This window comes from Dryas octopetala, chromosome 1, assembly GCF_963921425.1.
Source record: "Dryas octopetala chromosome 1, drDryOcto1.1, whole genome shotgun sequence".
NCBI classification, from domain to species: domain Eukaryota; kingdom Viridiplantae; phylum Streptophyta; class Magnoliopsida; order Rosales; family Rosaceae; genus Dryas; species Dryas octopetala.
In genome coordinates, this window is record NC_141366.1 from 25,849,411 (window position 1) to 25,859,526 (window position 10,116).

Consider the following 10,116-nt stretch of genomic DNA (forward strand, 5'->3'; position numbering starts at 1 on the left):
TTACATAATATTGGTCTATTAATTTTTATTTTTATTTTCACACACCGAGCGCTCGGCGGCCATTTTCAAGTGTTCGACAATAGATTTTTACTTCTTTCTCAAGTCCTAACCTAACATGCAACTTCCACAAATCTCATTATATACCTTAAAAAGGTATGGTGTGAACCTGTATCCTATATCTTCAAAAACTAAAAAAATAATGACATATTTTTTTGAAAAGATAATGATCAAAGAACTTTATTTAGAAAAAAAAAAAAGCTAAAAGAGTTTTTTCCAAATAAGATATGTTAAAAATACTAAACTCTAATTTTTCTTAAAAAAAAATATATGACATGATTAAAATTCCATAAATATGTCAAATTGAAAATACATTTTAATTTGCAAATGGTTACGTAAGTTTGTGTTTAAACTGAAATAATGCTTTTCTCCTTTCTTGTAGGGATAAACTTCAGTGGATATTTGCGGTGTTCTGTGTTCATATGACAATTTTAATAGTGACAGTAACAATATTATATCATATTTTTTAAAAAAAATTATTATTATATCATATAATTGCAAAACACTATGTTTGCATTAAGATATGTACAAAATTGACCTTTACACTGATTTTGACACATGACAAAATTTGAGAGATACATATCTGACCTTAATTTAAAATTTGGAAACTGATTTTGACACATGACAAAATTTGAGAGGTACATATCTGACCTTAACTTAAAATTTGGAAACTGATTTTGACACATGACAAAATTTGAGAGATACATATCTGACCTTAACTTAAAATTTGGAAAAATTGGAAAATGGGAGAAATGGAATTACATTTGAGACCAGTCCAAAAATGTAGTACTTTAGCCAAAAGACGAAAGTGCCCTTTGACTCCCTGAAATGGATGCCTATATTTGTAGACTATATAGTTTTTAGAGATAATTAGGTTTGAGTGTTTTAGAAAAACAGTTTTTAAATGGAGACCGGAGGTGTTTATAAGAAAATCTTTTTATTTCATAATAAAGTCCTTTAATTTATAATTTTTTTTAATTCATAATAAAGTCATTTTAATTCATAAGAAAATCATTTTAATTCATAATAAATACCTCCCCCGATTTGAAGGGTATTTTTTCCAATTTGAAGAGTATTTTCCCCTCTTAGGATGTAGAGTGAACTTTGTAAAAACTGCATGTTCCGCCAAAAAAATCTAACATAAAGCTGTCAAAAAAGAAAAATAAAAGGACTTGATTAAAATCTTAAATTATTACTGGTCTTAATCTAATAAATACTCATAAAATAGACTGAATTCTAAGTCTTCCTAATTTTTATTGGGTTGAAGTATAAATGAATGATTAATTTATGACTTCCATTTTTTGTTCTTGATGTCCAAGCATGACAAAAATATGCTGATCAGTTGAGTTTAAAATCTTAAAATTAAAATGATTGGGTCAGCCAATGTGGGTACTCATTAATTATTAGTGTTGTTATCACACTTATCCAAGAGTAGAAAATTAAATTTCAGCTGCCACTATACTCAGGTCATCATCATTCATGCATTCTTATACATATTGTAAATTTAGTGATCACATCCACAATAAACCATTTATTCTCCTACCAAAGTAAGAATTTCCTTTGTATGGACAAAAAATAAATCGATTACACATGATATTGATACTTTGGGTATCTCTAATTATTCTCTAATGAGATTTAGATTTGTTTGCTTGTTTAATTTTTACTTATTTTAATTTAATGGTGTAATATAAATAATTCGTAATTTTAAATCCTCAAACTAGCAAAAAATTTGCTTAAACCCCTACCCATTTAGAAACTCTCTCAAAATCCCCTATAACTTATAACTCTAAATTACCCTTCTGATAATCCTAAATTACCCTTCTAACGCACTGACGCGCGATGATGTCACTGTAACTGAATTTTACTGTAACTAACTTTTGCTGAAACTAAATTTTGCTAAAACAGATTTTTTTTGCAACTGAATTTTTTATTGGAACTCAATATTTTTCTAAAACTAAAATCAAACACTGAAACTGAAAATCGAATATTTATTGAAATTAAAAATAGAATATTCTCTCAAAATAAAATATTCAAATTGCTACTAAATTGAAAAATAACACTACAACACATAATTTAATTACACTGTCACACTGCTTAAACATTCTATTGCACCTAAAACGAAACAATTTCATATAAACACTAAAAAAAATAGTTACACAGTTACAGAAATTACAACTGAAACTGAACCAAAATCTTCAAATCCTCAAATCTTCAAATCTTTAAATTCTAATTAAAACTGAACAATAAAACAATTTCAATAAAAAAGAAATTAAACAAAACAATATAATTATATACAAAACATAGTTAAAAATGAAACTGAATTTTCACAAACTGAAACTATTTCACACACTGAAATTGAAATTTTCACGAAAAAATGCCAATGAGACCATTTCTCTATTTCAAAATTCCAAATATATTGATTTGAATAAAAATAAAACATTTACAGCTACACTGTAGAGAGCAAATCATACGAAGTTAGACAGATATGAGACCAACCTAAAAAACCGTTGTATGAAACTGTTGGTATGTTTACTAATCCGTAATCGGAATCAAAATAAGGAATTAGATTCCGATTACGGATTATTCCTTTATTTACTAACCATATGAGAATAAAAACATAAGTGGAGTTCACATAAAATTAGGAATTTAACTCCATATTTTAGAATAATTGAATTCTCGGGTAGGAAATGGTAATCCACTTATTTTGGAGGAATTCAATTCCTTATTTTTTCCCATTATACCCTTATTATTAACTAGCATATAAAATAATTTATTTAGAATAAGGGCATTTTAGTAATCAAATGCCCATATGATATCATTCCTATTTTAATTCCAGATAGTTTAGTAAACAATTTTAATGTGAATCCAATTCCTTTTTAATCCAATTTCTCATCAATTCAAATACTCCAAATTCGATTACGGATTAGTAAACATGTCATAAAAATAATAATGAAACTAAAAGTGATCATTCTGATGTGAACTTGTGACAGTTTGAACTTCATCCACCACTTAACTTCTTTTTGTATATAATTGTATAGTATTTAAGGAGATTTTTCACTTGCAACATAGGTGAACCACAACCATATATATAAAACACACATATATGTGTATATACATCAGAAAAATGAGCAATGCTGGAAAACCTCCTGACCCATCTCGCTATCACCATCAGTTACCAAAACAGCATCTCTAATTTCTTCTCCTTCTGCATAAGAATATGTCAGAGTACTCCTGTTAAAATCCAAATGCAGCACCAACATAAACATGCATGAATTGCTATGCCCATCAGACCCACCTGGGAATTCATCCTCATCTTCAGCAATGGATCCATATTTAGGCAAAAGTTCAGGTGCTCCATACCATTTCCTTAACTTGGGACCCCCTTCACACAATCAAAAACACACACACACACACTCAAACATAAAGAGATGGTCCAAAAAAATAAAAAATTTAATATTCCTTTTTTTTTTGGTTGAAAAAAAAAAAAACCATTACTTTAACCAATTAAGAGATGAAAACAAACTCAATATAATCAAGAATTGAGAAGAACTTGCCTGTAACTGTGGTGTCAGGTCAACAATCTGACCTGGTGTCACAAACCAATAAAAATGTGACACCTGTAATATACTAGATTTGGGTTTAAAATTGATTATAATTAAAAAAACCCCAGCTGTTTGGCACTTTGGCGACCTCGATCTGGTTCTCTCGCTGCTTCTTCCTTTTCTCCAAACTGGTGTTCCTCTTTGGCGATCTCGATCTGCTTCCCTTTTTTTCTCTGGTGATATCTCCGACTCTGACGTTTCCTTCTCCATGCCGAAGCCCTTCTCCAAACTGGTTTTGCTCTTTGGAAACCTCGATCTGCTTCCCATCTCCGGCTCTGACATTTCCTTCTCCACGCCGAAGCTTTCTCTCTCAGGTTGAGTGTTTGGTTTTCTTTTTCTTTTTTGTCAACTTCTCCTTTTTTTACTAACTAGGTTTTTGAACATAGTTACATATTGCTTCTTAAACAATGATTTGGTTATTTAAAGGTAAACAAAAAAAGGGAAAAAAGAAACCAAGAAATTGCCTAGCTAGATTCATATGAACTCAGCTTTGAGATTTTTTTTTTGTTCATGTTAATGGTTATGAAATAAGCTTTTACAACATTAATAAGTTTATTGATTTATTTGATTTCTATTGGCCAGATTTTAGTGATTGATTCATTATTGCCCAGATTTCAAAAGTAGAAAAAATAGACTTTTATGCAATACCCATTGTTGTGCTTAGATGTTCCTTAGGAAACAATTGATTGAGTACATAATTGATTGGGTTGTTTTGTGTTTGCCATGACTTTACAGAGGAAGGATGACAACAAGAACAAACAAAAAGGACCAGGAAGGGATGCAACCCAGCTCAAAAAAGAGACTAAAGCTTGAATGAAAATGCAAAAGAGAATTCTTTGTTACACAAGAATTCCCAATACGAAAAGTGTGAGACTTCTTTTTTTATAGCAAAAGGAGGATTACAGTTCTATTACATTGGATGAGATTGGTCTGAGCCATACATAAACCAAATTTAGTTAATTATTTGGAACTTGCTGATCTTGGTGTATTGTCGTGTTGTTGCTGATGTTGTGGGAAATAAAAGATTAAAAAAAAAAAAACTGTTGTTTTTCAGGTGCATGTGACCTTGTAATTTATTATTGCCATGGATGTTGTGGGCTGTTTTTACTAACATAACATCTTGCTCCTTCAATGAAGATGTAGAGTTACTCTGAAGCCAACCAAATTGAAAGAAAAATCTTGAAACCCTTCATTACTCTTAATTCACCATGTGCAAATGATTCAATCTTGAAACCCTTCATATATGATCAAACACTGCTACTTAAAAATGTTGCATTAATTTATAGTAGACTACTAAACAAAGTGAAATGTCTTGGCCCCAGAACTTTCACAGATTCTAAAAAACACATCTGCAGATCTTACGACTCTCAAGTAGCAAAAGAGAAGAAACAATTAAAAAACAGTGAATTATAGCAAATGCATATGCAGTTCCAATATAACCCAATTGGCCAAATGATACTTCAAAAAGAAAAGAAGCAATATCCATCTTCATACAAAAGGAAATGAGAGCAAATCCATCTTATAAATGAGCTAAATTTGGCCAAATGACATATTAAAAAGAAAAAGAGCATCATTTTCCTATACAAAAATGTAATTTTGGCCACTTAGAATCAAAATGAGCACATCGAGGAACACTCCTGTCCCAAAAAACAAATTAAACTCAAGGCCGCTTTATCATTCCAAATCCTTGGAATTGGTTCAAACCAATGAATGACGAATCCTACATCACAGATTAAATGATATCATATTATAACCAAAATTCATCAATATGACCATTAACGTACATATAATAACAACATGACTCAAACGACTCAAACCTGAGGGAAGTTAGTTGATTCTCCAAATATATAATTTGCACTCAAAGTTCTAGATGAATCCTAGTGTATGATAAAAAGATCTCATGTTAGTTTTAACAAAATAATGAGAGCAAAAGTGAAATCGCAGGAAAAATAAAAATATCTCATGCTTTTTCATGTAATATTCCACATTTAGGCCTACTGATATGGGTCGAAAGCTTTCATCATATGTATGAACTTTGGGTCAAATTAATTATGATTTAATAAAAAAATAATTCTTAATTGTGTAAATGTAAATTGAACTTCATGTAATACCTGTCTTAAGGAAGACACTTGATCATTCCCTTGAAGCATGCGTGTAAAGCTAAAGTTAGGATGTCCAAAAGTATGGCTTGAAAGAGGTAAACCACTGATGATTTCTTGATTAGGTTCCCCTACAAAGGTAATTATTAGTAAATCAAATTGATCATACCAACAAAAATTAGTTAAGTTATTAATTTATATAAAAATAAAAAAAAATTCTTACCAGATTTCATGGTGCTAGTAGGCTTTGAAATTTGAGAGGAACTTTCAACTCTTGAATTTTTCCTTTTTCTTTTCTCTAGATGGCTTTTTAATCTGGCATTTTTCATGCCTTTTGTCCTCACAATTGGGGGATTCAACACTGGGGATTTATCAAGAGGCACATCACAAAGATTTTGGTCACCAACATTGTTCAAATTTTCCATCATCTTTGCAATCTCCATATCACATTCAAGTAACTTCATGGCCTCTCCTAACTTTTTTTTAACAACCCTTGTTCCTGAATCACACAATGAGGCTATACTGACAACATTGTTTACTTCATGCATCAACTCACTTAGGCGCAATGATTGCACAGACCTTGCCTTCTTATAAGATGACTCACATAAATCACTGCTCACCACAATCCCTTTCTTGGCCCCTTTAGTCCATCTCTTCAATATGTACTGAGTTGGTATGCTTGTGAAATTCTTGGCATCTAACAATTTTAAGGCATGGCGACACAATAATCCCATGGATTCAAATAGCTTACATGAGCAACAAATCTTAAAGGTAGTAGAGTTAAATTGAATCATGTAAACTCTTTGATGATCTTATTCAATTGCTTCATAAACATGTTCATCACCATTATTACAAACTTCCATCATCCTTACCTCAAAGCAACCCATAAGCTCTTTTTCAAAGCGTTTAAACATTTTAATGGTGTACTCACTAGCTGCTTGTTTAAAGATACCACTCTTTGCTTTAAGATGAGGCATGCCATTTCTACAACGAAAGTCCTCTTCCAACTCCGCTAATCGCATTTCTTCTGTTTTTTGCTCATATTGTTGCACAAAACTAGTGAGCTTCATGGTCTTTGTAGATATTTGATTGAAGATATTGTTTGTGCTCTCACTCCGCTGGGTGGATTTAAAATTAGCTGAGAATGTATCTAAGCTAAAGATATGACACCATTTTTGTCGGAGTGAATACAACTTATTCAGCCATGAATGATTCTCAAGCTTGAACTTTTTAATCATGTCATCCCATGCAACTTGAAATTCAGCTTCATTAGAACAACCATAAAAGCATTTGTTGAAATGCTTCTTAAACTCGGGATTAGCATAATATCCAGCAAGTTGGTTTGCAGCCTTTTTAGAGATATGCCAAGTGCATAGTCGATGGCTTGCCTGTGGAAACACAATTGGTATTGCTTTTGCCATCGCTTTATCCTCATCCGTGAAAATAGATTTCGGTTGTTTATTTCCCATTGCTTCCAAAAAAGTTTCAAATAACCAAACAAATGAAGGAGTGCTTTCATCCAATAGAAAAGCACAACCAAATAAGACATTCTTCTAGTGATGATTGACTCCCACAAATGGAGCACAAATTAAATTGTATTTGTTGGTTCGGAAGGTAGTATCAAAGCAAACAACATCTCCAAAGCAATCATAGTCTAACTTTGATCTGCCATCTCTCCAAAAGAAGTTTGTCAACCGAATAAATTGATCCACTTGAATGCTATAGAAAAAATTAGGATGCTCTGCTTGCTTATGCTTAAAATAATTAATCAAACTTTGTCCATCTCCTCCTTTAAACATTTCTTCCTTCTTCCTTTGCAAAAATTTTTGGCAATCCTTCTTAGTAAACCCAACATGCTCAGCGCCACCAACTTCTTTTGCCATGTATGAGTATGATTTTGTTGGCCTTATACCAGCATCAACCATAGAAGAAATAACATTTGCATGAGCCTTAGGTATTTTTCGACTTGATTTGAGAAACTGTCTCTCTTCGGGTTTAGCAAACTCATGATTATGATTTGGATTAATGTGAGTTATCTTCCATACACCATCATCCACAGTGAATCGAATTAGAGCCTTACAACCTGTTCTTGTATCCAATTTTTGCACCGTATTCACTTCATATATATCATCATAAAAACCTTGTTTTGAGCACAAATAATCCCGTTGACGGATATTGTTCTGCGCATCTCTTCAAATATTCCCTTTACGAATGCTAAAACCTTTCTTCAATGCATAACTATTGCATAGATTGTAAGCTTCCACTTCACTGCCAACCTTCATTCCCACTTTCAAGTCATCACTTTCAAATAAAACTTCCTCATCATTTATTTCTATTACTTTCTTTTCACAATCAGATTTCATTAGCAAATCAACCACCTGATCATATAATTATAATCATACTTCTATTGCATATAGAAAAAATAATAGAATGAAAAAGGTAATCAATTAATAACAGTAAATACCAGCAATCATAGCTATAAATAAAACTAAAAAATTCTTAATCACGACCATGGCAACCTAGTACACTAAAATACAAGAAAAATAACCCAACACACAAAGAAAACAGAGCCCATCAATGCAATCCAATAGCTTACAAAAAAAAATGAAGAGTAGAAAAAATTAATAAAACTTCTTATGGGTGAAGTGACTGAATAAATCAAACCCACTACATTAATCACAAGAAAAAAAGTATCTTAAACATTGAAATACAAAACAAAACAAAAAAAAATCACGCCCAAATAAAAGCAGAGGATGAAACCCAGTAGTTTAGGAACAAAAAAAATTGAAGAGCAGATCAAAAAATCATACCTATTGTGTTGGGCGGAGTGATTGAATAGAAAAAAGAGGAGCTTGAGTAGAGTGACTGAAGAGAAAAATAGTAGGGTAGAGACTACAGAGAGTGATGGAGGAGACTGTAGAACAAAGGGTTTTGCTTTGGAAGCCTGGAAGGAGAAGAGGCGTGAGAGATGAGCGCGAGAGAGAAAAATTGATCTGCCTTTTGTCTTTTCAAGAATTTTTTTGAGTTAAAATATTGTGTAATAAATTAAATAAAAATTAAACTTAAGTATTACAGGCGTCACATTTTTATTGGTTTGTGACACCAGGTGAAATTGCTGACCTGGCACCACAGTTACAGGCAAGTTCTTCTCTCAAGAATTTGGTCCGTGAACCTGACTTTCTTCTTCTTGGTTGAGCAATGAACAAGAGCACGCTTTTGTGTGCTTAGGATGAAAGAGCTAGAATGTAATGCTCTGCAACGACGGCGGTAAATCTCGGACCTTCTCGGCGTCGATTCACAATCCATGATGGTCAGTTAGAGAATCGAAGACTACCATCACACTCACCACGTCGAAAGGAAGCTTCTGGAAGTGGAGAGCGGCTGCGACGCCGTCGGAATCTCGAAGTCACGACCAGAGATGACGATTGGACTTCGGGCTGGGTTTGGGTTTCTAGGAAAGAGAAGCCATGTATAGATAGAGGAGGAAGAGGCGAGGAGAACCCAACTGGTTTCGTCGCCGTTAGCTGCCGGACGATGGTGATATCACCGGTCAATGGGCGCGGGGAGAGAGAGTGACGAGAGAGGAGAGAGATCGGGTCGGGGGAGAGAGAAATAGAAATCTAAAATGTGGCTTGATATTTTTTCAAGGGTTATAATTGAAATATTAGAAAATATGAGGGTCAAACCTAGCTGTGTATTAGTTGACCAGAGGGTTTTAGGAAAGATTAAGAGGGTGTACTCAATTCAAACTTTTAATGACTTTTGTTAAATTAAAAAGTCAAAGGGTACTCAATGAAGACTTTTTAAAAGTCTATGAAAGTTATACGGTACTCAAAATGTCAATGACTTTCATAGATTTTTCAAATTAATAAACTTTGAAAGACTTTTAGCATTAAATACAAATAACAAACCTCCTTATTTCTCTTCCATTCCCTCCACTAACTTTGAAAGACTTTTTAGTCACACCCTATAGTTCCTCTCCCTCATTTTTTGAGACCGTTTCATTTGAAGTAAAGACTTCAAAATTTGGACTACTAATGCAAAATTATAATAATGCATGGCCTTATGTTAATGCAAAATTTTGAAGTAAAGACTTCAAAATTTGGATTACTAATTCAAAATTTGGACTACTAATGCAAAATTATAATAATGCATGGCCTTATGTGAGACCCCGTATTTTTCCAGATAATTATTTTAAATATTTTGAATATTTATTTTAAGGGTTTTGAAAATTTATTTGGAATTTAAAATGGTTTTGGGTTAATTTTTATTTTTTGTTTTAAATTGGGCGTGACCCAAAGTTGACTGTTAAATTAAATGGGCTTTTGATTTTGACTTTGGGTCCGTTGGAGAGGTCT

At 32.5% G+C, this 10,116-nt stretch overlaps 1 pseudogene; it reads right to left on the minus strand.

Moving 5' to 3' along the window:
- Positions 1-6,025: 6,025 nt before the first annotated feature.
- Positions 6,026-8,121, minus strand: LOC147299435 (protein FAR1-RELATED SEQUENCE 5-like; annotated as a pseudogene).
- Between the last annotated feature and the right edge of the window lie 1,995 nt (positions 8,122-10,116).